Source organism: Pseudophryne corroboree, chromosome 10 (assembly GCF_028390025.1).
Source record: "Pseudophryne corroboree isolate aPseCor3 chromosome 10, aPseCor3.hap2, whole genome shotgun sequence".
In the NCBI taxonomy this organism is placed as follows: Eukaryota; Metazoa; Chordata; class Amphibia; order Anura; family Myobatrachidae; genus Pseudophryne; species Pseudophryne corroboree.
In genome coordinates, this window is record NC_086453.1 from 269,151,973 (window position 1) to 269,179,934 (window position 27,962).

The window sequence follows — 27,962 nt, forward strand, 5'->3', positions numbered from 1 at the left end:
TCAAATATCTTCTGTCTTTCCTATTCAAAAAATATGTAATATCCAGGGACGTGCAGTCAGGGGAGGCAGGGGAGGCAGTGCCTCCCCTGTCATAATGACTGCAGTAATACAAAGAAGATATTTATAACACGTCCTGTTTCATAATTATCCTCTTTGCATTTTTCTAATCATATTTGCTGTGTGGAAACACAGCCAACGGTGGGTGGGAGGCAGCTGAGAGCGTTGCCTCCCACTGACAATGGTAAAGTGTCCGAGCTGGGGGGCGGGCAGGGGGCGTGGCCAAACGGAGGGCAGGAAAAGCCCATTGAAAAAACATGCAGTAGAGGCAGCAGCAGATCTGCCTTAGTGACAGGGGAGTGCCTGCATCCCACCTCAGAGCCCGCCCCTGTCAGTGAGGCAGATTTGATTGGCCAGTGACTGTGACTGTTTCCTGATGCACTCTCAGTGCTGAGTCCAGATCTCCCTCTCTCCAGGTGCTGGTCGTTTTACAGATGGTGAGGTGAGCTGTCAGGGTGCACTACAGCATGGGTAGCACTGTTATCAGGGGAGAGTGGGGACATCCGGTTTCCTGCACATGGCTACTATAGCCACGGACAGTAGGGTCAGGCTGCTGCTGTCAGGGTCAGGGCTATGGCAGGAGCAGGCTGCATGTCACTGTCTGCTCCAGCCTTTAGTTTCCCAGCCCTCAGCTGCTGCCTGTGGATGTGTGTTACTGAGAAGCAGTAACCTAAGTACATACCTCCTCCATTCTCACACACATGCAGCAGCACAGCCCTGGCTGGGGGTGGCAGGAAGACGGATGCTGGGGCTCTTTACTTGTTGTTCTGTACACTGGAGTAATCATTAATTTCTTATATTTGTACTCCGTTCTTTTCTGTTCCAGTTTTTGTTTGATCACTGGCACTGCAAGTCCTGAGTAACGGGCCCTACACACTGGCCGATTACACTAAAATATATTTCAGTGTGTATTTACCAACGATGAACGATGTGCGACCCCGCGCTCGTTCATCGTTGGTGCCGTGTCGTTTATGCGTGCAAGCCAATATGGACAATATCGTCCATATTAGCATGCAGGGCTATGGGGCCGGGTGACGGGAGAGTGAAGAAACGTCACTCCCCCGTCACCCCCCCTTGCTGCCGGGGCATCCGTTGGCCGTATCGGCGATCAGGCACCTCGGCTGAAAATCGTCCAGTGTGTAAGGCCCTTAAGTGTTGTTGTGAAGATGTTGTAAAAACGGATGGTACAGTATATTATAAGAGTTAAATATAAATGCTGCAATATGGCCTGATTTGGCCTGGTCACCTACTGTACTGTATGTCAAGCTCACTGGTAGGGAATGCGGTTAGTTTACTGACAGTCGGGATCCTGCCCCCCGCCACAATGCCGTTGCCAGAAATCCTATTTGGTCATGATACAGACGTCCAAACCCCGACAGTTGGCGTCCCGACCTATGTAAGTATAGTGCCACCGATAGTTTTAGGGTCAGCAGGGTTAGTTTAGCCTCCCCTCCCCCCAGGGAGGTTAGGGTTAGGCTGCAGGGTGGGGGGTTAAGCACCCACGAAGAGGGTTAGGGTAGCGTTGCGGGGGAGGGAGAGTTAGGTTTAGTCAGCGGGGAAGGGGGTTAGGTTTAGGCAATGCTGCAGGGATGTTAGGGTTGGGCACTATAGGGGCAGGTTAGGGTTAGGCGGCGTGGGGAGGTTAGGCTGCATGGAGGAGCGTTTGGCACCACGGAAAGGGTTAGGGTTAGGCTGCAGGGAGGGGGGGTTAGGCACCCATGGAGAGGGTTAGGGTTAGGCTGCGGGGGAGATTAGGCAATGCTGCACAGATGTTAGGGTTAGGCACTATAGGGGGAGGTTAAGGTTAGGCTATGGGATTGGAAAGGGAGGATTAGGGGGTTGGGGAGAGGGGATAATACCCCCTAGCTGTATGTTGGTGTAAATCAAGTTCTGTTATTAGCCAGTGCCTCCCCAATCATTGACCTCACCGCACGTCACTGGTAATATCTAGTGATGTTTAGAACCAGATTTATCAATGTGGGGGGCAGATGTACTAAGCCTGGATAATGTAAATGGAGAGAGGTAAAGTATTAACCAATCAGCTCCTGTCATTTTTCAAACACATCCAGTAACATGGCAGTTAGGAGCTGATTGCCTGGTATTTTATCTGGCTTTATCTCTCTACACTTTATCACTCTCCATCATACAGGTCTCAGACGGTGTTGCAAAAAACAGATATTATTCAATCTCTTACAGTACTTTGTGGGTAACTCACTGCCAACTGACTGATAAATGACATGATTTGTAAATCAATTGATTACTTACCAAAGTTTTACTACAGTGGTGTACAGTATATTGTTTTCTTTACACTGTAACTAGGGATGAGTGGGTTCGGATCTTAGAGATCATGAACCCCTCCTCCCCCCCCCCCCCAGGACTTCATGATCGGAGTCCAGCTCAGGATTTCCCGCTAGACTCATGAGGCAAAATATCATCATCCTGGTGTTGGATTCTTGCGAGATCTGGACTTTGTATATTTCGCACCTCCCACCCAGCCATCTTCACTCCAGTCCTGGAGAGTGTAGCGAGAGGACGTGTCTCCTCGGTGTCTATGCAGGAAAGTGGCATGGTGCGTGGGGTGGCGACCAGCTCTTTTGTATCATTCCAGTGGTGCTGTCTTGTGCTGCATCAGTCCAGTGGCGGTGTCATGTGCTGCCATAAGTCCAGTGATGGTGTCCTGTGCTGCAATAAGTCCAGTGCTGCTGTATAAGTCCAGTCCAGTGGTGCTGTCTTGTGCTGCATTAGTCCAGTGGTGGTGTCCTGTGCTGCCATAAGTCCAGTGGTGGTGTCCTGTGCTGCCATAAGTCCAGTGGTGCTGCTGTATAAGTCCACTTCAGTGGTGCTGTCTTGTGCTGCATTAGTCCAGTGGTAGTGTCATGTGCTGCATCAGTCCTGTCACAGTGGTGGTGTCCCGTGCTGCCATAAGTCCATTACTGCTGTATAAGTCCAGTCCAGTGGTGCTGTATTGTGCTGCATCAATCTAGTGGTGGTGTCCTGTGCCGCCATAAGTCCAGTGATGGTGTCCTGTGCTGCCATAAGTCCAGTGGTGCTGCTGTATAAGTCCAGTTCAGTGGTGCTGTCTTGTGCTGCATCAGTCCAGTGGTGGTGTCATGTGCTTCATCAATCCAGTCACAGTGGTGGTGTCCCGTGCTGCCATAAGTCCATTACTGCTGTATAAGTCCAGTCCAGCGGTGTTGTCTTGTGCTGCATCAATCTAGTGGTGTCCTATGCTGCCATAAGTCAAGTGATGGTGTCCAGTGCTGCCATAAGTCCAGTGCTGCTGTATAAGTCCAGTCCAGTGGTGCTCTCTTATGCTGCATTAGTCCAGTGGTGGTGTCCTGTGCTGCCATAAGTCCAGTGGTGGTGTCCTGTGCTGCCATAAGTCCAGTGGTGCTGCTGTATAAGTCCACTTCAGTGGTGCTGTCTTGTGCTGCATCAGTCCAGTGGTGGTGTCATGTGCTGCATCAGTCCTGTCACAGTGGTGGTGTCCCGTGCTGCCATAAGTCCATTACTGCTGTATAAGTCCAGTCAAGTGGTGCTGTATTGTGCTGCATCAGTCTAGTGGTGGTGTCCTGTGCCGCCATAAGTCCAGTGATGGTGTCCTGTGCTGCCATAAGTCCAGTGGTGCTGCTGTATAAGTCCAGTTCAGTGGTGCTGTCTTGTGCTGCATCAGTCCAGTGGTGGTGTCATGTGCTTCATCAATCCAGTCACAGTGGTGGTGTCCCGTGCTGCCATAAGTCCATTACTGCTGTATAAGTCCAGTCCAGTGGTGCTGTATTGTGCTGCATCAGTCTAGTGGTGGTGTCCTGTGCCGCCATAAGTCAAGTGGTGCTGCTGTATAAGTCCAGTCCAGTGGTGCTTCCATATAAGTCCAGTCCAGTGGTGCTGCCGCGTAAGTCCAGTCCAGTGGTGCTGCCTTATAAGTCCAGTGGTACTGCCGTACAAGTCCAGCAGTGCTGCCGTATAAGTCCAGTGCTACAGCCATATAAATTCAGCGATATTGCCGTATAAGTCCAGCGGTACTGCCGTATAAGTCCAGCGGTACTGCCATATAAGTCCAGTGGTGTTGTCCTGTGCTGTATAATATTTACTCCAAATAAAGGGGTTATTACTATTTAATCCAAATCATTTTTACAGGGTTTGCCCTGAGTGGTATAGGAGTACGCTCTCCTGTGCTGCACCTTATTATAATAACTCCAAATAAAAGGGTTATTATCCAAATCATTTTTACAGGCTTTGCCGTGTGTGTGTTGTGTAGGGGTACGCTCTCCTGTGCTGCATATTATTATAATAACTCCAAATAAAAGGGTTATTATCTAAATAATTTTTACAGTCTTTGCCGTATGTGTGTGGTGAAGAGGTACGATCCTCTGTGCTGCATATTATTATAATAACTCCAAATAAAGGGTTAATATCCAAATAATTTTTACAGGCTTTGCCCTGTGTGGTGTAGGGGTACGCTCTCCTGTGCTGCATATTAATATAATAACTCCAAATAAAGGGTTAATATCCAAATAATTTTGCAGGCTTTGTCGTATGTGTGTGGTTTAGGGGTATGATCCTCTGTGCTGCATATTATTATAATAACTCCAAATAAAAGGGTTATTATCCGAATAATTTTTATAGGCTTTGCCGTATGTGTGTGGTGTAGGGGTACACTCTCCTGTGCTGCATATTATTATATTAACTCCAAATAAAAGGGTTAATATCCAAATAATTTTTACAGGCTTTTCCATATGTGTGTGGTTTAGGGGTACGATCCTTTGTGCTGCATATTATTATCAGTGCCGTTTCTTGCGGCGGGCGAGCCGTGCAACCGCATGGGGCGCCCGCCGCGGCACTTCTTGAACACTTTAAAATCCATTCCCACCTCCTCCGTCCTCCCGAGTACCCAGCTCGGGGGGCGGAGTTTCATGGAATGACGCGGTGCGTCGTGACGTCACGACGCAATCGCGTCATTCCACGAAACTCCGCCCCCGAGCTGGGTACTCGGGAGGACGGAGGAGGGGGTGCCAAGCCAGCGGCGCCGCGAAGAGGAGGGAGAGGCGGTGAAGAGCGGGAAGAACCGCTTCAACTGTAAGTCAGCCTCTCCTTCTCTCTCTCTCTACCCCCTCTCTGCCACTTGCCATCATGTATACAAAGGGGACACTTGCCTGCCATAATGTGTTAAATGGGGACACCTGTCTGCGTACTGTGTAAAATGGGGACACCTGCCTGCGTACTGAGTAAAATGGGGACACCTGTCTGCGTACTGTGTAAAATGGGGACACCTGCACGTGCCTGCCGTACTGTGTAAAATCAGGGCACGTGCCTGCCACAATGTGTAAAATGGGGACACTTGCCTGCCGTACTGTGTAAAATGGAGGCACGTGCCTGCCGCAATGTGTAAAATGGGGACACTTTCCTGCCGCAATGTGTAAAATGGGGGCACGTGCCTGCCGCAATGTGTAAAATGGGGACACTTTCCTGCCGCAATGTGTAAAATGGGGACACTTGCCTACCGTGCTGTGTAAAATGGGGACACTTGTCTGCCGTGCTGTGTAAAATGGGGTCGCGTGCCTGCTGTAATGTGTAAAATGAGGACTTTTTTTTTTTTATCCAGTGGTGGCCGTGATGATGAGATCAGATGAGCCAAGCCCATCTTAACAAAACCACGCCCATTTTAACGAGGCCACGTCCCCTTGCCGGGAGCGCGCGCGCCTTAGGCGCGCGCATGTTTTTACTCTTTATATCTATGGGGGGCGCATTTTTTTATGTGAATGGGGGCGGGGGCGCATTTTTAAATCTCGCACTGGGAGCCAAATTGGCTAGAAACGGCCCTGATTATTATAATAACTCCAAATAAAAGGGTTATTATTAAAAATCATTTTTACAGGCTTTGCCCCGTGTGGTGTAGGGGTACACTCTCCTGTGCGGCATATTATTATAATAACTACAAATAAAAGGGTTATTATCCAAATAATTTTTACAGGCTTTGCCCTGTGTGTGGTTTAGGGGTACGCTCTCCTGTGCTGCATATTATTATAATAACTCCAAATAAAAGGGTTATTACACAAATAATTTTTACAGTCTTTGTCATGTGTGTGGTTTAGGGATACGCTCTCCTGTGCTGCATATTATTATAATAACTGCAAAAAAAGGATTATTATTATTAGAGATGAGCGGGTTCGGTTCCTCGGAATCCGAACCCGCCCGAACTTCATGTTTTTTTTCACGGGTCCGAGCGACTCGGATCTTCCCGCCTTGCTCGGTTAACCCGAGCGCGCCCGAACGTCATCATGACGCTGTCGGATTCTCGCGAGGCTCGGATTCTATCGCGAGACTCGGATTCTATATAAGGAGCCGCGCGTCGCCGCCATTTTCACTCGTGCATTGAGATTGATAGGGAGAGGACGTGTCTGGCGTCCTCTCCATTAGAATAGAGATAGATTAGATAGAGAGAGAGAGATTGTGCAGAGTCGCAGACAGAGTTAGTTTACCACAGTCAGTGACCAGTGCAGTTGCTAGTTAACTTTTATTTAATATAATATATCCGTTCACTTCTCTCTGCTATATCCGTTCTCTGCCTGAAAAAAAAAACGATACACAGCACAGTCAGTCACACAGTGTGACTCAGTCTGTGTGCACTCAGCTCAGCCCAGTGTGCTGCACAGTCATCAATGTATAAATTAAAAGCTTATAATTAATTGTGGGGGAGACTGGGGAGCACTGCAGGTTGTTAGCAGGAGCCAGGAGTACAATTATATTAATTAACAGTGCACACTTTTGCTGCAGGAGTGGTGACCAGTGCCTGACCACCAGTATAGTATTGTTGTATACTACTAATATCTCTTTAAATATCAACCAGTCTATATTAGCAGCAGACACAGTACAGTGCGGTAGTTCACGGCTGTGGCTACCTCTGTGTCGGCACACGGCAGGCAGTCCGTCCGACCAGAATTGTATTATTTATTATTATATACCTACCACCTAACCGTGGTTTTTTTTTCATTCTTTATACCGTCATAGTGTCATCCTAATTGTTACGAGTATACTACTATCTCTTTATCAACCAGTGTACAGTGTGGTAGTTCACGGCTGTGGCTACCTCTGTGTCGGCACACGGCAGGCAGTCCGTCCGACCAGAATTGTATTATTTATTATTATATACCTACCACCTAACCGTGGTTTTTTTTTTCATTCTTTATACCGTCATAGTGTCATCCTAATTGTTACGAGTATACTACTATCTCTTTATCAACCAGTGTACAGTGCGGTAGTTCACGGCTGTGGCTACCTCTGTGTCGGCACACGGCAGGCAGTCCGTCCGACCAGAATTGTATTATTTATTATTATATACCTACCACCTAACCGTGGTTTTTTTTTTCATTCTTTATACCGTCATAGTGTCATCCTAATTGTTACGAGTATACTACTATCTCTTTATCAACCAGTGTACAGTGCGGTAGTTCACGGCTGTGGCTACCTCTGTGTCGGCACACGGCAGGCAGTCCGTCCGACCAGAATTGTATTATTTATTATTATATACCTACCACCTAACCGTGGTTTTTTTTTCATTCTTTATACCGTCATAGTGTCATCCTAATTGTTACGAGTATACTACTATCTCTTTATCAACCAGTGTACAGTGCGGTAGTTCACGGCTGTGGCTACCTCTGTGTCGGCACACGGCAGGCAGTCCGTCCGACCAGAATTGTATTATTTATTATTATATACCTACCACCTAACCGTGGTTTTTTTTTTCATTCTTTATACCGTCATAGTGTCATCCTAATTGTTACGAGTATACTACTATCTCTTTATCAACCAGTGTACAGTGCGGTAGTTCACGGCTGTGGCTACCTCTGTGTCGGCACACGGCAGGCAGTCCGTCCGACCAGAATTGTATTATTTATTATTATATACCTACCACCTAACCGTGGTTTTTTTTTTCATTCTTTATACCGTCATAGTGTCATCCTAATTGTTACGAGTATACTACTATCTCTTTATCAACCAGTGTACAGTGCGGTAGTTCACGGCTGTGGCTACCTCTGTGTCGGCACACGGCAGGCAGTCCGTCCGACCAGAATTGTATTATTTATTATTATATACCTACCACCTAACCGTGGTTTTTTTTTTCATTCTTTATACCGTCATAGTGTCATCCTAATTGTTACGAGTATACTACTATCTCTTTATCAACCAGTGTACAGTGCGGTAGTTCACGGCTGTGGCTACCTCTGTGTCGGCACACGGCAGGCAGTCCGTCCGACCAGAATTGTATTATTTATTATTATATACCTACCACCTAACCGTGGTTTTTTTTTTCATTCTTTATACCGTCATAGTGTCATCCTAATTGTTACGAGTATACTACTATCTCTTTATCAACCAGTGTACAGTGCGGTAGTTCACGGCTGTGGCTACCTCTGTGTCGGCAGTCGGCAGGCAGTCCGTCCATCCATAATTGTATTATTATTATAATATATACCACCTAACCGTGGTTTTTTTTTCATTCTTTATACCGTCGTCATAGTGTCATACTAGTTGTTACGAGTATACTACTATCTCTTTATCAACCAGTGTACAGTGCGGTAGTTCACGGCTGTGGCTACCTCTGTGTCGGCAGTCGGCAGGCAGTCCGTCCATCCATAATTGTATTATTATTATAATATATACCACCTAACCGTGGTTTTTTTTTCATTCTTTATACCGTCGTCATAGTGTCATACTAGTTGTTACGAGTATACTACTATCTCTTTATCAACCAGTGTACAGTGCGGTAGTTCACGGCTGTGGCTACCTCTGTGTCGGCAGTCGGCAGGCAGTCCGTCCATCCATAATTGTATTATTATTATAATATATACCACCTAACCGTGGTTTTTTTTCCATTCTTTATACCGTCGTCATAGTGTCATACTAGTTGTTACGAGTATACTACTATCTCTTTATCAACCAGTGTACAGTGCGGTAGTTCACGGCTGTGGCTACCTCTGTGTCGGCAGTCGGCAGGCAGTCCGTCCATCCATAATTGTATTATTATTATAATATATACCACCTAACCGTGGTTTTTTTATACCACCTAACCGTGGCAGTCCGTCCATAATTGTATACTAGTATCCAATCCATCCATCTCCATTGTTTACCTGAGGTGCCTTTTAGTTCTGCCTATAAAATATGGAGAACAAAAAAGTTGAGGTTCCAAAATTAGGGAAAGATCAAGATCCACTTCCACCTCGTGCTGAAGCTGCTGCCACTAGTCATGGCCGAGACGATGAAATGCCAGCAACGTCGTCTGCCAAGGCCGATGCCCAATGTCATAGTACAGAGCATGTCAAATCCAAAACACCAAATATCAGAAAAAAAAGGACTCCAAAACCTAAAATAAAATTGTCGGAGGAGAAGCGTAAACTTGCCAATATGCCATTTACCACACGGAGTGGCAAGGAACGGCTGAGGCCCTGGCCTATGTTCATGGCTAGTGGTTCAGCTTCACATGAGGATGGAAGCACTCAGCCTCTCGCTAGAAAACTGAAAAGACTCAAGCTGGCAAAAGCACCGCAAAGAACTGTGCGTTCTTTGAAATCCCAAATCCACAAGGAGAGTCCAATTGTGTCGTTTGCGATGCCTGACCTTCCCAACACTGGACGTGAAGAGCATGCGCCTTCCACTATTTGCATGCCCCCTGCAAGTGCTGGAAGGAGCACCCGCAGTCCAGTTCCTGATAGTCAGATTGAAGATGTCAGTGTTGAAGTACACCAGGATGAGGAGGATATGGGTGTTGCTGGCGCTGGGGAGGAAATTGACCAGGAGGATTCTGATGGTGAGGTGGTTTGTTTAAGTCAGGCACCCGGGGAGACACCTGTTGTCCGTGGGAGGAATATGGCCGTTGACATGCCAGGTGAAAATACCAAAAAAATCAGCTCTTCGGTGTGGAGGTATTTCACCAGAAATGCGGACAACAGGTGTCAAGCCGTGTGTTCCCTTTGTCAAGCTGTAATAAGTAGGGGTAAGGACGTTAACCACCTCGGAACATCCTCCCTTATACGTCACCTGCAGCGCATTCATAATAAGTCAGTGACAAGTTCAAAAACTTTGGGTGACAGCGGAAGCAGTCCACTGACCAGTAAATCCCTTCCTCTTGTAACCAAGCTCACGCAAACCACCCCACCAACTCCCTCAGTGTCAATTTCCTCCTTCCCCAGGAATGCCAATAGTCCTGCAGGCCATGTCACTGGCAAGTCTGACGAGTCCTTTCCTGCCTGGGATTCCTCCGATGCATCCTTGCGTGTAACGCCTACTGCTGCTGGCGCTGCTGTTGTTGCCGCTGGGAGTCGATGGTCATCCCAGAGGGGAAGTCGTAAGCCCACTTGTACTACTTCCAGTAAGCAATTGACTGTTCAACAGTCCTTTGCGAGGAAGATGAAATATCACAGCAGTCATCCTACTGCAAAGCGGATAACTGAGTCCTTGACAACTATGTTGGTGTTAGACGTGCGTCCGGTATCCGCCGTTAGTTCACAGGGAACTAGACAATTTATTGAGGCAGTGTGCCCCCGTTACCAAATACCATCTAGGTTCCACTTCTCTAGGCAGGCGATACCGAGAATGTACACGGACGTCAGAAAAAGACTCACCAGTGTCCTAAAAAATGCAGTTGTACCCAATGTCCACTTAACCACGGACATGTGGACAAGTGGAGCAGGGCAGGGTCAGGACTATATGACTGTGACAGCCCACTGGGTAGATGTATGGACTCCCGCCGCAAGAACAGCAGCGGCGGCACCAGTAGCAGCATCTCGCAAACGCCAACTCTTTCCTAGGCAGGCTACGCTTTGTATCACCGCTTTCCAGAATACGCACACAGCTGAAAACCTCTTACGGCAACTGAGGAAGATCATCGCGGAATGGCTTACCCCAATTGGACTCTCCTGTGGATTTGTGGCATCGGACAACGCCATCAATATTGTGTGTGCATTAAATATGGGCAAATTCCAGCACGTCCCATGTTTTGCACATACCTTGAATTTGGTGGTGCAGAATTTTTTAAAAAACGACAGGGGCGTGCAAGAGATGCTGTCGGTGGCCAGAAAAATTGCGGGACACTTTCGGCGTACAGGCACCACGTACAGAAGACTGGAGCACCACCAAAAACTACTGAACCTGCCCTGCCATCATCTGAAGCAAGAAGTGGTAACGAGGTGGAATTCAACCCTCTATATGCTTCAGAGGTTGGAGGAGCAGCAAAAGGCCATTCAAGCCTATACAATTGAGCACGATATAGGAGATGGAATGCACCTGTCTCAAGTGCAGTGGAGAATGATTTCAACGTTGTGCAAGGTTCTGATGCCCTTTGAACTTGCCACACGTGAAGTCAGTTCAGACACTGCCAGCCTGAGTCAGGTCATTCCCCTCATCAGGCTTTTGCAGAAGAAGCTGGAGGCATTGAAGAAGGAGCTAACACGGAGCGATTCCGCTAGGCATGTGGGACTTGTGGATGCAGCCCTTAATTCGCTTAACAAGGATTCACGGGTGGTCAATCTGTTGAAATCAGAGCACTACATTTTGGCCACCGTGCTCGATCCTAGATTTAAAGCCTACCTTGGATCTCTCTTTCCGGCAGACACAGGTCTGCTGGGGTTGAAAGACCTGCTGGTGACAAAATTGTCAAGTCAAGCGGAACGCGACCTGTCAACATCTCCTCCTTCACATTCTCCCGCAACTGGGGGTGCGAGGAAAAGGCTCAGAATTCCGAGCCCACCCGCTGGCGGTGATGCAGGGCAGTCTGGAGCGACTGCTGATGCTGACATCTGGTCCGGACTGAAGGACCTGACAACGATTACGGACATGTCGTCTACTGTCACTGCATATGATTCTCTCAACATTGATAGAATGGTGGAGGATTATATGAGTGACCGCATCCAAGTAGGCACGTCACACAGTCCGTACTTATACTGGCAGGAAAAAGAGGCAATTTGGAGGCCCTTGCACAAACTGGCTTTATTCTACCTAAGTTGCCCTCCCACAAGTGTGTACTCCGAAAGAGTGTTTAGTGCCGCCGCTCACCTTGTCAGCAATCGGCGTACGAGGTTACATCCAGAAAATGTGGAGAAGATGATGTTCATTAAAATGAATTATAATCAATTCCTCCGCGGAGACATTGACCAGCAGCAATTGCCTCCACAAAGTACACAGGGAGCTGAGATGGTGGATTCCAGTGGGGACGAATTGATAATCTGTGAGGAGGGGGATGTACACGGTGATATATCGGAGGGTGAAGATGAGGTGGACATCTTGCCTCTGTAGAGCCAGTTTGTGCAAGGAGAGATTAATTGCTTCTTTTTTGGGGGGGGTCCAAACCAACCCGTCATATCAGTCACAGTCGTGTGGCAGACCCTGTCACTGAAATGATGGGTTGGTTAAAGTGTGCATGTCCTGTTTTGTTTATACAACATAAGGGTGGGTGGGAGGGCCCAAGGATAATTCCATCTTGCACCTCTTTTTTCTTTTCTTTTTCTTTGCATCATGTGCTGATTGGGGAGGGTTTTTTGGAAGGGACATCCTGCGTGACACTGCAGTGCCACTCCTAGATGGGCCCGGTGTTTGTGTCGGCCACTAGGGTCGCTAATCTTACTCACACAGTCAGCTACCTCATTGCGCCTCTTTTTTTCTTTGCGTCATGTGCTGTTTGGGGAGGGTTTTTTGGAAGGGACATCCTGCGTGACACTGCAGTGCCACTCCTAGATGGGCCCGGTGTTTGTGTCGGCCACTAGGGTCGCTAATCTTACTCACACAGTCAGCTACCTCATTGCGCCTCTTTTTTTCTTTGCGTCATGTGCTGTTTGGGGAGGGTTTTTTGGAAGGGACATCCTGCGTGACACTGCAGTGCCACTCCTAGATGTGCCCGGTGTTTGTGTCGGCCACTAGGGTCGCTAATCTTACTCACACAGTCAGCTACCTCATTGCGCCTCTTTTTTTCTTTGCGTCATGTGCTGTTTGGGGAGGGTTTTTTGGAAGGGCCATCCTGCGTGACACTGCAGTGCCACTCCTAGATGGGCCCGGTGTTTGTGTCGGCCACTAGGGTCGCTTATCTTACTCACACAGCGACCTCGGTGCAAATTTTAGGACTAAAAATAATATTGTGAGGTGTGATGTGTTCAGAATAGGCTGAAAATGAGTGTAAATTATGTTTTTTGAGGTTAATAATACTTTGGGATCAAAATTACCCCCAAATTCTATGATTTAAGCTGTTTTTTAGGGTTTTTTGAAAAAAACACCCGAATCCAAAACACACCCGAATCCGACAAAAAAAATTCGGTGAGGTTTTGCCAAAACGCGGTCGAACCCAAAACACGGCCGCGGAACCGAACCCAAAACCAAAACACAAAACCCGAAAAATTTCCGGCGCTCATCTCTAATTATTATTCAAATAATTTTTACAGGGTTTGTCCCGTGTGTTGTAGGGGTACACTCTCCTTTGCCGCATATTGGTATATAACGCTAGAAAAATAATGGAAAACAATAATTTGGAGGATAAAATAGGGAAAGATCAAGAACCACTTCCTCCTAGAGCTGAAGCTGCTGCCACTAGTCCAGACATAGATGATAAAATGCCATCAACGTCGTCTGCCAAGGCCGATGCCCAATGTCATAGTAGAGGGTATGTAAAATCCAAAAAGCCAAAGTTCAGTAAAATGAACCAAAAAATAAAATGTAAATAATCTGCGGAGAAAAATAAACTTGGCAATATGCCATTTATGACACGAAGTGGCAAGGAATGGCTAAGGCTCTGGCCTATGTTCATGACTAGTGGTTCAGCTTCACATAACGATGGAAGCCCTCATCCTCCCGCTAGAAAATTGAAGAGAGTTAAGCTGGCAAAAGCACAGCAAAGTACTGTGCGTTCTAAGATGGTATCAGAAATCCCCAAGGAGAAGAGGTGGTTCCTTCCACCATTTGCATGCCCTCTGAAAGTGCTGGAAGGAGCACCCACAGTCCAGTTTCTGATATTCAAATTGAAGATGTCACTGTTGAAGTACACCAGGATGAGGATATGGGTGTTGCTGGCGCTGAGGAGGAAGTTGACGAGGAGGATTCTGATGGTGATGTGGTTTGTTTAAATCAGGCACTGGGGGTGAAGGTTGTTGTCCGTGGAATGAATAAGCCCATTGTCATGCCTGGGCAAAATACCAAAAAAGCCACCTCTTTGGTGTGAAATTATTTCTCCACAAATCCGGACAACAGGTGTAAAGCAATCTGTTGCCTTTCTAAATCCGTAATAAGTAGGGGTAAGGACGTTAACCACTGTGGAACATCCTCCCTTATACGTCACCTTCAGTGCATTCATCATAAGTCATTGTCAAGTTCAGAAACTTTGGGTAATAGCGTAAGCAGTCCACTGACACCTAAAAGATGTGGTTTGTTTGTTTGAATATTATTTCTCTGTGAGGATGAGGATGTAAACACTGAAGGGGGTGGAATCTGAGGATGAGGACGACATCCTGCCACTGTAGTGCCAGTTTGTGCAAGGAGACATTCATTGCTTCTTTTTTGGTGGGGGCCCAAACAAACCAATAATTTCAGTCACAGTCGTATCGCTGAAATGATTGGTTTGTTAAAGTGTGCATGTCCTGTTTATACAATATAAGGGTGGGTGGGAGTGCCGAAGGACAATTCCATATTGCACCTCTTTTTCTTCTTTGCATTATGTTCTTTTGGGGTCTAGCTTTTAAAAGTGCCATCTTGTCTGCCACTGCAGTGCCACTACTAGATGGGGCAGGTGTTTGTGCCGCTCACTTGGGTCGCTTAGCTTAGTCATCCAGCTACCTCATGGCACCTCTTTTTCTTCTTTGTATTATGTGCTCTTTGGGGCCTAGTTTTTAAAAGTGCCATCCTGTCTGATACTGCAGTGCCACTTCTAGATGGGCCAGGTGTTTGTGCGACCACTTGTGTAGCTTAGCTTAGTCATCCAGCTACCTCATTGCATCTCTTTTCTTCTTTGCATCATGTGCTCTTTGGGGCCTAATTTTTAAAAGTTCCATCCTGTCTGACACTGCAGTGTTACTCCTAGATGGGCCAGGTGTTTGTGCCACTCACTTAGGTCGCTTAGCTTAGTCATCCATCTACCTTATTGCACCTCTTTTTCTTCTTTGCATTATGTGCTCTTTGGGGCCTAGTTTTTAAAATTGCCATCCTGTCTAAGACTGCAGTGCCACTCCTAGATGGGCCAGGTGTTTGTGCCGCCCACTTAGGTTGCTTAGCTTAGTCATCCAGCTAACTCATTGCACCTCTTTTTCATTTTTGCATTATGTGCTTTTTGGGGCCTAGTTTTTAAAAGTGCCATCCTATCTGACACTACAGTGCTACTCCTAGATGGGTCAGGTGTTTGTGCCGCCCACTTAGGTCGCTTAGCTTAGTCATCCAGCTACCTCATTGCACCTCTTTTTCTTCTTTGCATTATGTGCTCTTTGGGGCCTAGTTTTTAAAAGTGCCATCCTGTCTGACACTGCAATGCCACTCCTAGATGGGCCAGGTGTTTGTGCCGCACACTTGTGTCGCTTAGCTTAGTCATCCAGCGACCTCAGTGCAACCTTTTGGCCTAAAAACAATATTGTGAGGTGTTCAGAATAGACTGGAAATTAGTGGAAATTAATGTTATTGAGGTTAATAATACCGTAGGATCAAAATTACCCCCAAATTCTGTGATTTTAGCTGTTTTTATGTTTTTTCAAAAATCAAAAACCAAAACCCGAAAGGGTGGTTTTGGCAAAACCAATCCAGATCCAAAACACAAGTGGGGATTCAGATCCAAAACACAAAACCCAAAAAGTGCTCGCCGCACATCTCTAATTGTAACTGTAAACACTTTGATTGTCAACATGGTGACTTCATCCCTGCATCTTAAATGTTCCTGCTGATTCCTTTCATTTTACCATAATATTTATACAAGCAATTCCCTCACCATAGTTCAGTTCAATATATGACAAGAACATCACATTCATCTGATATTTGTAGTATTTTAGCAATAAAATATGTATAGAGTACACACAGTTTTCTCACTCCAGCCATGTCATGTTTTCAATAGCAAGGGTGAATGGGGAAAAATCTGGCCACCATTACAGCCCTGGGGTATCTGTCCTAATGATCCTATTATAATCTACCACCAGCAGCTGCTCCTACCTGCAATTAGTAGGGTGGCTTTCACTACCACTGTTCCCTCAGAGGAGAGGAGACAGCCAGCCCCAGGTCCAGACACCTGCGTAATGGATCTGACTGGTGACAGGACTGGCAAATGCACCATGATGCAACTGCGCATGATCAACCCCAAGCTTCTATGGACTGCATTGGCTGCAGCCCATAGAAGCCAGATTGGTCTGCATGAAAGGCAGACAATGGCTTCCTACAGGAAGCCAGCTCTCTGCTTATCACAGCCCAGTCTGACAGTACCAGTGGATAGAAACACCTTCCAGTGGGATGGCCTGTAGTGTCTGTGACTGGCAGCTAGGATTTCCAGTAGGAAGTCACTGCCAGTCACAGTGAAGCCAGTGCAGTCTTAGACTGCATTTGGCTTCACTGACCCTGATCGGGGCGGCACATTTAACCATAAGTAAAATCCACCACTGTCAACCACTGACGACAGAATTAGCCTACCAAAGCTTTATTTCTTTGCATAATGAAGACCAAAGTCAGCTCTGGTGTGTATGCTAGCCCAATATTCAAAATAAGAACTAATTAAAAATACATTCAACCTACTGTATATTCATAGGTGTAATGGAATCCTAAACAATGAGATGAATGACAATGTTCTCCGCCTTGAAATAATATACCAGGTGTGTCTTGGAAGATTTAGGAAGTTTAATCTGGACTTGGTAGTACAGTAGAAGCGGCCGTGCATGAGAACAAAACAATAATTGATAGCTCACAGAAAAGCCAGTGCAAACATTGACAAATCACTGACACTTCTGTAACTGACACTTATTTAGTTGTATATATGAACATACAAAATAAAGGGTGTGTTTCAGGATAATGCTGTGGTTAGGTAAGATACACCTATATTATTAATCCTGCATACAAAGCAAACATGAAATATGTAATCTAAGCATTTCAAGTAAATCAGTAAAAATAACAGATGGGGGGGGGGGGGGTAATTATCAAAGTTTGGAGAGAGATAAACTGGAGAGAGCTGAAGTATCAACTAGACAGCTCTTAACTGTCCTTTTACAGGCTGTTGGGATATGTAACTAATAAGCCTTGGAGAGAGACAAAGTGAAGAGAGATAAAGTATCAACCAATCACCTAACTGCCATTTTACAGGTGATGGGGGAGATGTACTGAGGCTTGGAGAAATATAAAGTGGGGAGAGATAAAGTACCAACCAATCTGTTCCTCACTATCATATTACAGGCTGTGTTTGAAAAATGACAGGAGATGATTGGTAAGCACTTTATCCCTTTCCACGTTGTCTTTCTTGAAGGTAATAATAATAATAATAGTAATAATAATAATAATAATCTGTTTTTTTATCAGCAGTAGTATACCCTTAATAATCTATCCATTTTAGACAAGCTGAGCTCTGCAGTTGTGAGAACTGAATATAGAGTCAATTTCTCTTTACTTTTTTAAGTCTTTGGTGTTTTTGGATTTGATTCAAATCTGTCACACTATTGCTCCAATTCATCGCTCTATTCACTGCAACCTACTGTACTTCATTTAAAAAAAGACCAAAAGTGTTACCCTCCTGGGATTTAGGAGGTAGTTCTACATCTCCCTCATATAGGGTGCAGTTTGGGTCGTTTAAGGCATAAAACTGAATGCCTTGTGAGATTTTATGATCCCCATCTGTAACTGAAATAGCCTACAGTGCATCCAGAAAGTATTCACAGCACTTCACTTTTTCCACATTTTGTTATGTTACAGCCTTATTCCAAAATGGAATAAATATTTTTTCCCCTCAACATTCTACACACAATACCCCAAAATCACAACGTGAAAAGTTTTTTTGAGATTTTTGCAAATGTATTAAAAATAAAAAACTAAGAAATCACATGTACATAAGTATTCACAGCCTTTGCCATGAAGCTCAAAATTGAGCTCAGGTGCATCCTGTTTCCACTGATCATCCTTGAGATGCCCCTACAGCTTAATTGGAGTCCACCTGTGGTAAGTTTAGTTGATTGGACATGATTTGGAAAGGCACATACCTGTCTATATAAGGTCCCACACTTGACGGTGCATGTCTGAGCACAAACCAAGCATGAAGTCAAAGGAATTGTCTGTAGACCTCCGAGACAGGATTGTCTTGAGGCACAAATCTGGGGAAGGGCACAGAAAAATATCTGCTACTTTGAAGGTGCCAATGAGCACAGTGGCCTCCATCATCCATAAATGGAAGAAGTTCGGAACCACCAGGACTCTTCCTTGAGCTGGCCGGCCATATAAACTGAGCGATCAGGGGAGAAGGGCCATAGTCAGGGAGGTGACCAAGAACCCGATGGTCACTCTGTCAGAGCTACAGCATTCCTCTGTGGAGAGAGGAGAAGCTTTCAGAAGGACAACCATCTCTGCAGCAATCCACCAATCAGGCCTGTATGGTAGAGTGGTCAGACGGAAGCCACTCCTTATTAAAACGCACATGGCAGCCCGCCTGAAGATTTCCAGAATGCGCCTGAAGAACTCTCAGACCATGAGAAACAAAATTCTCTGGTATGATGAGACAAAGATTGAATTCTTTGCCGTGAATGCCAGGCGTCATGTTTGGAGGAAACCAGGCACCGCTCATCACCAGGCCAATACCATCCCTACAGTGAAGCATGGTAGTAGCAGCATCATGCTGTGGGGATGTTTTTCAGCGGCAGGAACTGGGAGACTAGTCAGAATAGAGGGAAAGGTGAATGCAGCAGTATACAGAGACATCCTGGATGAAAACCTGCTCCAGAGCGCTATTGACCTCAGACTGGGGCGACGGTTCATCTTTCAGCAGGACAATGACCCTAAGCACACAGCCAAGATATCAAAGGAGTGGCTTCAGGACCACTCTGTGAATGTCCTTGAGTGGCCCAGCCAGAGCCCATACTTGAATCTGATTGAACATCTCTGGAGAGAGCTGAAAATGGCTGTGCACCAATGCTTCTCATCCACCCTGATGAAGCTTGAGAGGTGCTGCAAAGAGGAATGGGCAACACTGCCCAAAGATAGGTGTGCCTTTTCATATTCAAAAAGGCTTGAGGCTATAATTGCTGTCAAAGGTGCATCAACAAAGTATTGAGAAAAGGCTGTGAATACTTATGTACATGTGATTTCTTAGTTTTTTATTTTTAATAAATTTGCAAAAATCTCAAAACTTTTTTCATGTTGTCATTATGGGGTATTGAGTGTAGAATTTTGAGGGAAAAAATAATTTATTTCATTTTGCAATAAGGCAGTAACATAATAAAATGTGGAAAAAGTGAAGCGCTGTGAATACTTTCCAGATGCACTGTATATCTTTAGAATATTGTATGTACTCCTTCACACCTAATCCTGGCCCTTATTGTTGATCGCTCGCTAGCTGCTTTTAGCAGCAGTGCAAACGCTAAGCCGCCGCCCTCTGGGAGTGTATCTTAGCTTAGCAGAAATGCGAACGAAAGATTAGCAGAACTGCACAGGAATAATTTCATACCGTTTCTGAGTAGCTCCAGACCTACTCCTATCTTGCGATAACTGCAGTCTGTTTAGTTCCTGGTTTGACGTCACAAACATGCCCTGTGTTCGGCTAGCCACTCCCCCATTTCTCCAGCCACTCCTGCGTTTTTGCCTGGCACGCCTGCGTTTTTTAGCACACTCCCTGAAACGCCAAGTTGCCGCCCAGGAACACCCACTTCCTGTCAATCATACTACGATCACTCGAGGGACAGAAAACCGTCGCTCGAGCTTGGGTAAAACTACAAAGTTTTGTGTGAAAGTACTAAGCGCATGCGCGCTGCGTACCATGCACATGCGCAGATTTGCCGATTTTTCACTTGATTGCTGCGCTGCAAAAAATGGCAGCGAGCGATGAACTCGGAATGAGGGCCGCTGTGCTGTTGTGTGCTGTGTTAAAGTTCAGACTCCTGGCTGGTGACTTGGAGCTAAGCCAGTCCAGGTGACTTGGAACTAAGCCTGCTGCTCTTGAGTGCAGACTTCTGCCTGGTGACTTGGAGCTAAGCCACTACAATTTGGTGTTAAAAAACTGTAAAGGGATACAATCAATCCCTATTAATTTTCAATAATATAGCAAGAAACTTTTATTTTTTAAATAGATTTGGTGGAGACAATGTTTGATAAGGAGAAGAAGGCCTCTTCCTTTTTTAAAACACGGGAAAGTTTTGCCAACCTCAACGCAATCCCAGCTCTATCATAGCATGTGTCTGACAGAGTGGTACGAAACACAAATTCTTTTGGGTGATCCTCTCATTACATTGCACAATGGGTGAGTGCCAGACTTTTACCTTGGTACCTTTTTTCTTCAGTTGTGCCTAACGTACACGTCTGTTCAAGAATTATGTACGTGTTTGTCTTTTACACAAGTCTTGAGCTCAGGGCCCGGCCCGAGCTTAATTTTTTTGATAAGGCAATCTAGAGTTTGGCGCTCCTTCATGGGATAAACTTTATAAAGGGACAGCACATGCCTTAGCAAAAAGGGGTGTGGTCTCACAAGTAATGGGCGTGGCCACACAATAGTACTCCCAAGGGTACAGAGAGATAGTGGGTGACAGGGAGATAGTAGGTAACTGGGGAGGTAGGAGTGACAGGGAGATAGGTGATAGGGAGATAGTGGGTCACGGGAGAGGCAGAGGTGACAGGGAGATAATAAGTGACTGGGGAGGCAATGCAGGTAGCAGCCAGCTGTAGGATCAGCAGTGGAAGACGTCCCTGTAGAATTGGCCCTGCGAATCTCCTCCCAGGCCCGGTACTGTTATAGTGGGAACCGGTGGCAGAAGCAGACAGTAGATGGCAAATTAGGTTGCGTTGATGGCCCCTGCTCTCAGTAGCAGGAGGGCAGTGTGCTTGCCTTGCAACAAAATGGCGGCCGCAGCATGCAACCCTATTCCAAGGCTTTCACTACCCGGCTTCTCGCTCACCTCACCCCACGGTCCGGGCTCTCTCTGTGGGCAGTGTGTCAGGGGTGGGCACCTTGAGCTGTCTGTGAGCTCATCTTGGGAGGTGGTTGTGGTCAGCTAGCAGTCCGGGGTTGGAGAAGGCAGTAGTGGGTGAGAGAGGGTGATGACACTGAGAGGGTGACAGCAGTGGTTGATGCCAGGGAGAGGGTGACAGCAGTGGGTGACAGGAAGAGGGTTAGATGAGTGGGTGACAGGGTGAGGGTGATGCCAGGGAGATGGTGACAGGGAGAGGGAGAAAGCATTGGGTGACAGGGAGAGGGTGACAGCAGTGAGGTGAAGCCAGGGAGTGGGTGACATGAGTGGGTGACAGGATGAGGGTGATGCCAGGGAGAGGGTGACAGGGACAGGGTGACAGCAGTGGGAGACGACAGGGAGAGGGCGACAGCAGTGGATTCTGATCATTGGAGTGCCGTGGTTGGTATTCTGACCACCAGAATCCTGACAGCGGCATATCCAACCCACCCCTATCAGACAGGTTCAGACACACTGGCACATGGGATAATGATAACATGTCCAGGGCTAGCTCCCCTGCTATACACATATAGATGTAGCTATGATGAGTATATGTTACATGTATGTGTATGTGAGGATCCGGGACACTGTACCTGTACCATGATGGCCAGCCGCAGCAAGTCTGTGGCAATGCTGTCCCCGCACTTCTTGCAGGAGGCGCAGTCGCTTTCAACGTACTTGGCCCTGTAGGGGCTGTCAGCGAGTCATCGGCCATGGATGTGTGAGGGGAGCGGAAAGGAGGAGCCGGAGGCACTGGGAGCTGCCACTTCACAAAACACCATGCCAGAGCTGCCACTTGCCAAGCCTGGCGCCATGCTGCTGACATGCACAGGCCAATCGGTTATAGATTTGGCCTGGAGAGGTGGGCGCTTGTGAGGGGAGCAGAGTGGAGGAGACAAAGATTTTCAGTCAGCGGGGCTGGCTGGGACCAGGAGACACTAGCAGGCAACAGAAGCCGTGGGTTACACTGACAGTCACTCAGTAAAGTGCCAGCAGGAGAAGGCACCCTCAGAGCTTGGAGCCGTATGCGGATGCGTACTGTACTTTGTGTTATTGGCTGGCAAGCCCTGTTTGAGCTACATAGACATTTGTATATTGTAATGGTTGCTCCTGGAATGTGCTAGATGTTTTATAGTGGGTTACTTCTCACTATGTCTATATGTAATATTTATGCTTACATCAAATGTTTATGTCTTGCAGAATTGTATAGTACTTTTGCTTCAATAAAAAAAAACCTATAAAAAAAACTGGAATCGTTGTGGGTCCTGTTCTTGAGGCCAACATAAAGACTTTTATGCAGCAGTTGGTGGTGAACCCCATAGAGTTCCAGCAGACACAGATGGAGCAAATGTCAAAATAGACTGAAGGCCTGTTTTTTTCTGGTTAGAGAGATGACTGCTCACAATGAGGAGGTGACTCGAGTGAAACGGTTTGCCCCTCTACTGTTGGGGTAGACCCAGGCAGCCTAAGAAGCACTTCCTGTCAATGATGAAAAGTAAAGACAGCCATCTTGCCCTCAATCCAGCGATTTACCGACAGTTTCAGTGAGAGTGATAGGTGAGTAATAGCAGTTACTCTTCTGTTGGTACTTGGTACTTTGACTCTATCCAAAGATTCAACCAACCAACCAACCAACCAACCAACCAACCAACCAACCAGGTAGTGGAAGCTGTAATCTTGTAACATTTTATCTGTCTTCTTCCCCAGGACTTAGCTTGTTGGGTCCATATTCAGTGAAATGAGCGTTTGGCATTGGTTATTTGTTTGGTAGAAAATGTTTTGACAGCAGATGCAGGAGAGTGCCTTTCCATTTCTTGTCATCTTAAAGAGTTTTCAGCTGGATACCAAACCATCTGGATAACAATCCATCTTCTGCCAGAATCGGACAGCATGTCAGAAGGGTTTAGTGCTTTGTTGCATGGTTGTACCTACACTGAGTCACCTGCACAACAGAAGTTTCACCATTCTATATCTGGGCCAACTGAAGGAGGTCTCACCCGTTGGTCTCTGGATTCAAGTGCTGCCCAGGCATTGATCAGTTACTTGCATCAAAATCCAGGTTGCACATCCTTATGACTGATAGGTTGTTCCTTTTCAGAGCAGTTTACCACAGCTCCTGTGGTGATTAAGGTCATGGTGAATGTTGGTTGTAGCTATGAGTGTTACTTACTTCTTCTTTGGAAATCTACGTAATGGCAAGTGTAGAACATCCTTCACCCTAATAGCTCATACCTCTAACATACAGGCAGAACTAGTATGCTGTTAACATATTTTTATTGCACTCTGAGGGTACCCATTGAGATGTTTGGTCATATCCTGCTGCTCTAGTTTAAATAGCCATCAAGGGACAGTCACTAAAAATGTAAGAGTTTGTCCATACTGTGTTTACCGACTCTTGTTTAGTTTGTTCAAGACTGCAAGGCAAATGTGGTTTAAAAATGTAAAGCCTATCTTTTGCCACAGGTGGATTAGCTCCTTGATCAGCTTGACCATGTATAGCTTCTCCCTTGACTTTATAAATGCCTTTTTGCAGAGTGAGTTGACTGAGGAGTCCAAGTGTGTTTTGTACACTGTAGGATTGCATCCCTTACCGCACATGTGCAAATCAATGTGTGCAATGGTGTACAGTACCAAAAATCTATGGGCAGTTCAGATTGGAGCCTGGGGGGGTGACCTGAAGTGATCGCAAAAAGAGGAGGAGTAAATAACTCCAAATTGCTGTTAGGGTGTGATGTGATAGGTCATGGGTTTGAGTCCCAGGTATGACAGTATTTTTAAATGTGTGTGTTAATTAAAGGATGATGTGACTGAAGGTGCACATATGCTCCTGTACTTAAAGGAGCCTTCCTACCTATTAATGTCCTGGGTATGACTGCTAAGAATTTTGTATAAAGAGGTTTGAAGTCCATCACACACACACACAAACACACACACATATACAAACTATGTATAAGAGTGCCCTTTATAGTAAAAAACAGTATTTTTAATAAAATGGTTAAAAACAGAGCAGGTAACACACGCACAAGATAAAAAAAATTAATAAAGCTTATCTATCCATTGGAGGAATCAGGGATGTGCAGTCAGTTCCAGTCCCAACGCATTTCATACTATGTTATGGACTTCGTTAAGGCGATACATGAGGGACTACCTGGCAGGCTGTATTAGCAGTATATATATATGACTGCTAATATAGTATATACATGACATTTCTCATGACATCACTTCCTGTCTATCTCCGGTAGAAGAATCAGTATTTGGTCACATTCTAGATACAACAGCAAGGTATACAGCAATGCTAATATACCAGATCTAACAGAAAAGCAAATAAAGGGACCTTCTAGCAGTAATACATCAGCTTAAAACCATAGATTGACGTGGTGGAATGCATCTCGAATGCACCCCGTCATTTCCAGGAGCGGGAACCATGGGAAATTTATGTCACATCTGGGAATGGAAGCGGTGCTGGAAACATAAGCACTGTTCTACTCCGCATATAGAGGAACTTTAAACTTAATCAAACTAAAAGAGGTGAATGTGTGTACATAACAATATATATATATATATATATATATATATATATAAAAAAATTTTTTTTTTTACATATACAGAGGAAGACGGCTTGTTTTTGTTCACTTCGATTACTCAACCTGATCAGAAGGCACCTGAGCCTTGAAACATTGTTTTAATGTAACCCTTCTTGGAGCACGTTTTCAGTTATGTGAATTTTCAATACAAGTTGTTCAAGAAAGTCTGTGGAGTGCTGCCTGAATTTTTTCCACACAGAACCTTGCAATAGGTTCAAGAAAACTGTTTGATGCAAAAGTGAATGCAAAGTGAATGAACAGAAGAGAAATCTATAGTAGATAAAATCAATATTTGGTGTGACCACCCTTTGCCTTCAAAACACCATCAATTCTTTTAAGTTCTCTTGGAAAAGGAAATACCGGAGTTCATCAAAATATTTCCCAAGAGAACGTAATTTTAGCTCACCAATTTTTGCTCAACAGAAGTTAAGAAATACAACAAGACAACAACCCAAAATGCAGAAATTCAACAGCTGAATGACTTCAACACAGGAAAATCCACCTTCTGGAGTGACATAGTTAGAGACCTCAACCTGACTGAGATGCTGTGGCACGTCCTGAAGAAACACAAACAAGATAATCAATAAAAAATACCCATCTGAAAAAAATATTAAATACTGGTATGGCAGAAAAAGTGATGGTCAATACATCAATAAAAAGACGCAAATTCTAAAGTAAAATACAGATTTAATACAAGATACAAATATACAATAGTTAATAGAGTTGAATACTAAAAAACCATTATACCTGTATTGAACTTGGAGTATTAATAAGGAAAGAAGACAAGAAGACATTATTTATGTGTGCAGCGGGCCCATAGAACGATAACTCTTTCACAATTGCTGACCACTAGATAGTCCAATGCTTAAGGTATTTATCATGATTAAGATTTTAGAGTTTATCTTCAACTGTTTTTTTAAATAGCTACAGGTCTGGGGTTGGAATCCAAAGTTTTTGAATCAATCGCAATTACTCACTGTATGATTCTTATTGTTATCAATAACATCATTGCCATCATGACTCTACTGTGCAAAGAATTAGTGTAGTGATTAGATTCCAGGTTTATCATCTATAGGTTCCAAGCTCAATTCCAGGTGTTACTATTTTTCTTTTCTTTGTTGTTTTATCTGTAAACATATATCTATAAGACTACTTGTATTTTTAATTTATGTATCCCTTATATCTTATTATTATGATTTTATATATGATGTCAAAACACACCTGATTATGTTATTGCACAGCACACTAAATCTATACATGATACAGTAGTTAATTGAAACTAAACTACCTTGAGTGTGATATTGCACCTGTGTTTGACAGATGGCAATTAACTGATTACAGGAAATTATCCTCCACTTCCTATTTAAACAGTGGATGTTTGCATGGGTCCTTATCTTTTAAAAAGCCTCTACTTAGGGGTGAAACTAGTCAGAGGTCCTGCGTCATGCTATTATTGGTTACCTGGGCTGCTTGTTTCATTCTGAAAGACTTTTGCCGGTGTGTGCCTGGAGTCATTGGGGGTCATTTCGACCCGTTTGTACGCTGCTGGTTGTCGCAGCGGTGCGAACGGGTCGGGACTGCGGCTGCGTGGCGCCCGCAATGTGCCTGCGCATTGTTGCCCAGCGACAGCCGTCACAGGGCAATGACCAGAAAAAAGAAGAAAGTGATCGGTAGCGCAATCATAAGAAGATTGACAGCGGGGAGGCGTTCCGGGACGAATACTCACCGTTTTCGGGGAGTGGAGAGTCCAACGCAGGCGTGTCCAGGCATTTGGAGGGTAGATGTCTGACGTCAATCCCGACACCTGCATCGCTGGATCTATCACACAGGGTAAGTAACTCTTACCCTGGTCTTCTTTTACAGGAATCTTTTTTAGCATAGCAGGGCTGCACAAGCGTTCGCAGCCCTCTATGCAGAAATACATTCCCCCACTAGCGGCGTCTAGTTGATTGCATGGGCAGCAAAAAGTTGCTACGTCTGATCAACTCAGAATGACCCCCATTGATGTATCTATGGGGGTTATTCAGACCTGATCGTAGCACCAAATTTGTTAGCGGTTGGGCAAAACCAGGGCGCTAATTCAGACCTGATCGCTGCTGTGTGCTTTCACACAGCAGGCGATCAGGTCTGAACTGCGCAGGCGCATGCGCCGCAGTGCGCATGTGCATGCCAGAGATGCTATCAGCATTTCAGCCCAGCAATCGCATTTGCCTGCCGTTTTGGGGGCATGGTCCGGGCAGTGCAGGCGTGCCCGGACCGTGCGGGGGGTGGGCTGCGGCAGCTGCGTGACCTCACACGCATCTGTTGCAACATGGGATGCGTCAAGTAGCTCCCATAGAGCGCGCAGGAGCTGCACAGGTAGGGAGCTACTTATCAAGTACAAAAGCATTGCAGCTGTGCAATGTTTTTTACTTGTGCGCGGGGGCCTGACATGCGGGGCGGTACCCCTGCATGTCAGAGTAAATGATCGTACATGTGCTAAATTTGTCACATCTACGATCAACTCTGAATTACTCCCGTATGCATTGCAGGGTGTGGGGGGGGGGGGCAGATATAACATGTGCAGAGAGAGTTAGAATTGGGTGGGGTGTGTTCAAACTGAAATCTAAATTGCAGTATAAAAATAAGGCAGCCAGTATTTACCCTGCACAGAAACAAAATAACCCACCCAAATCTAACTCTCTCTGCAAATGTTATATCTGCCCAGGGCCGTTTCTAGACCTTGTGGCGCCCATGGCGAAGGTTTCCTGTAGCGCCCCGCTCCAGGTAAAATAGAGTTGGTGCGCGCCAAAGGCGCGTGCCCAAAAATAGGGGCATGGTTTCTTTATAGGGAAGGGGCATGGCCACAGATATCCACCTGTACTTGTGCCCCCCTGTAGCTGTGCCCCCAGTAGATGTGCTCCCAGTAGCTGTACCCCCAGCAGCTGTGCCCCCGATAGCTGTGGTCCCCTGTAGCTGTGCCTCCTGTAGCTGTGCCTCCTGTAGCTGTGCACCCAGTAGCTGTGCCCCCAGTAGATTTGCCCCCTGGAGCTGTGCCCCCTGTAACAGTGCCCCCTAGCTGTGCCCTCAGTGGATTTGCCCCCAGTAGCTGTGCCCCATGCAGCTGTGCATCCTGTAGCTGTGCCCCAAGTAGATTTTCCCCCAGTAGCTGTGCCCCTTGTAGCTGTGCCCCCTGTAGCAGTGCCCCCTT

The 27,962-nt window shown here is 45.9% G+C and overlaps 1 protein-coding gene across 1 annotated transcript in view; it reads left to right on the forward strand.

Annotated features, from left to right (window-relative positions):
- The first annotated feature begins 442 nt into the window (after positions 1-442).
- POU2AF1 (POU class 2 homeobox associating factor 1) overlaps positions 443-27,962 on the forward strand; it is a 172,486-nt gene continuing 144,966 nt past the window's right edge. Inside the window, exon 1 of the mRNA XM_063943263.1 lies at positions 443-499. The gene's annotated coding sequence lies outside the window, so the exon portion shown is untranslated. The remainder of the gene's footprint in view (positions 500-27,962) is intronic.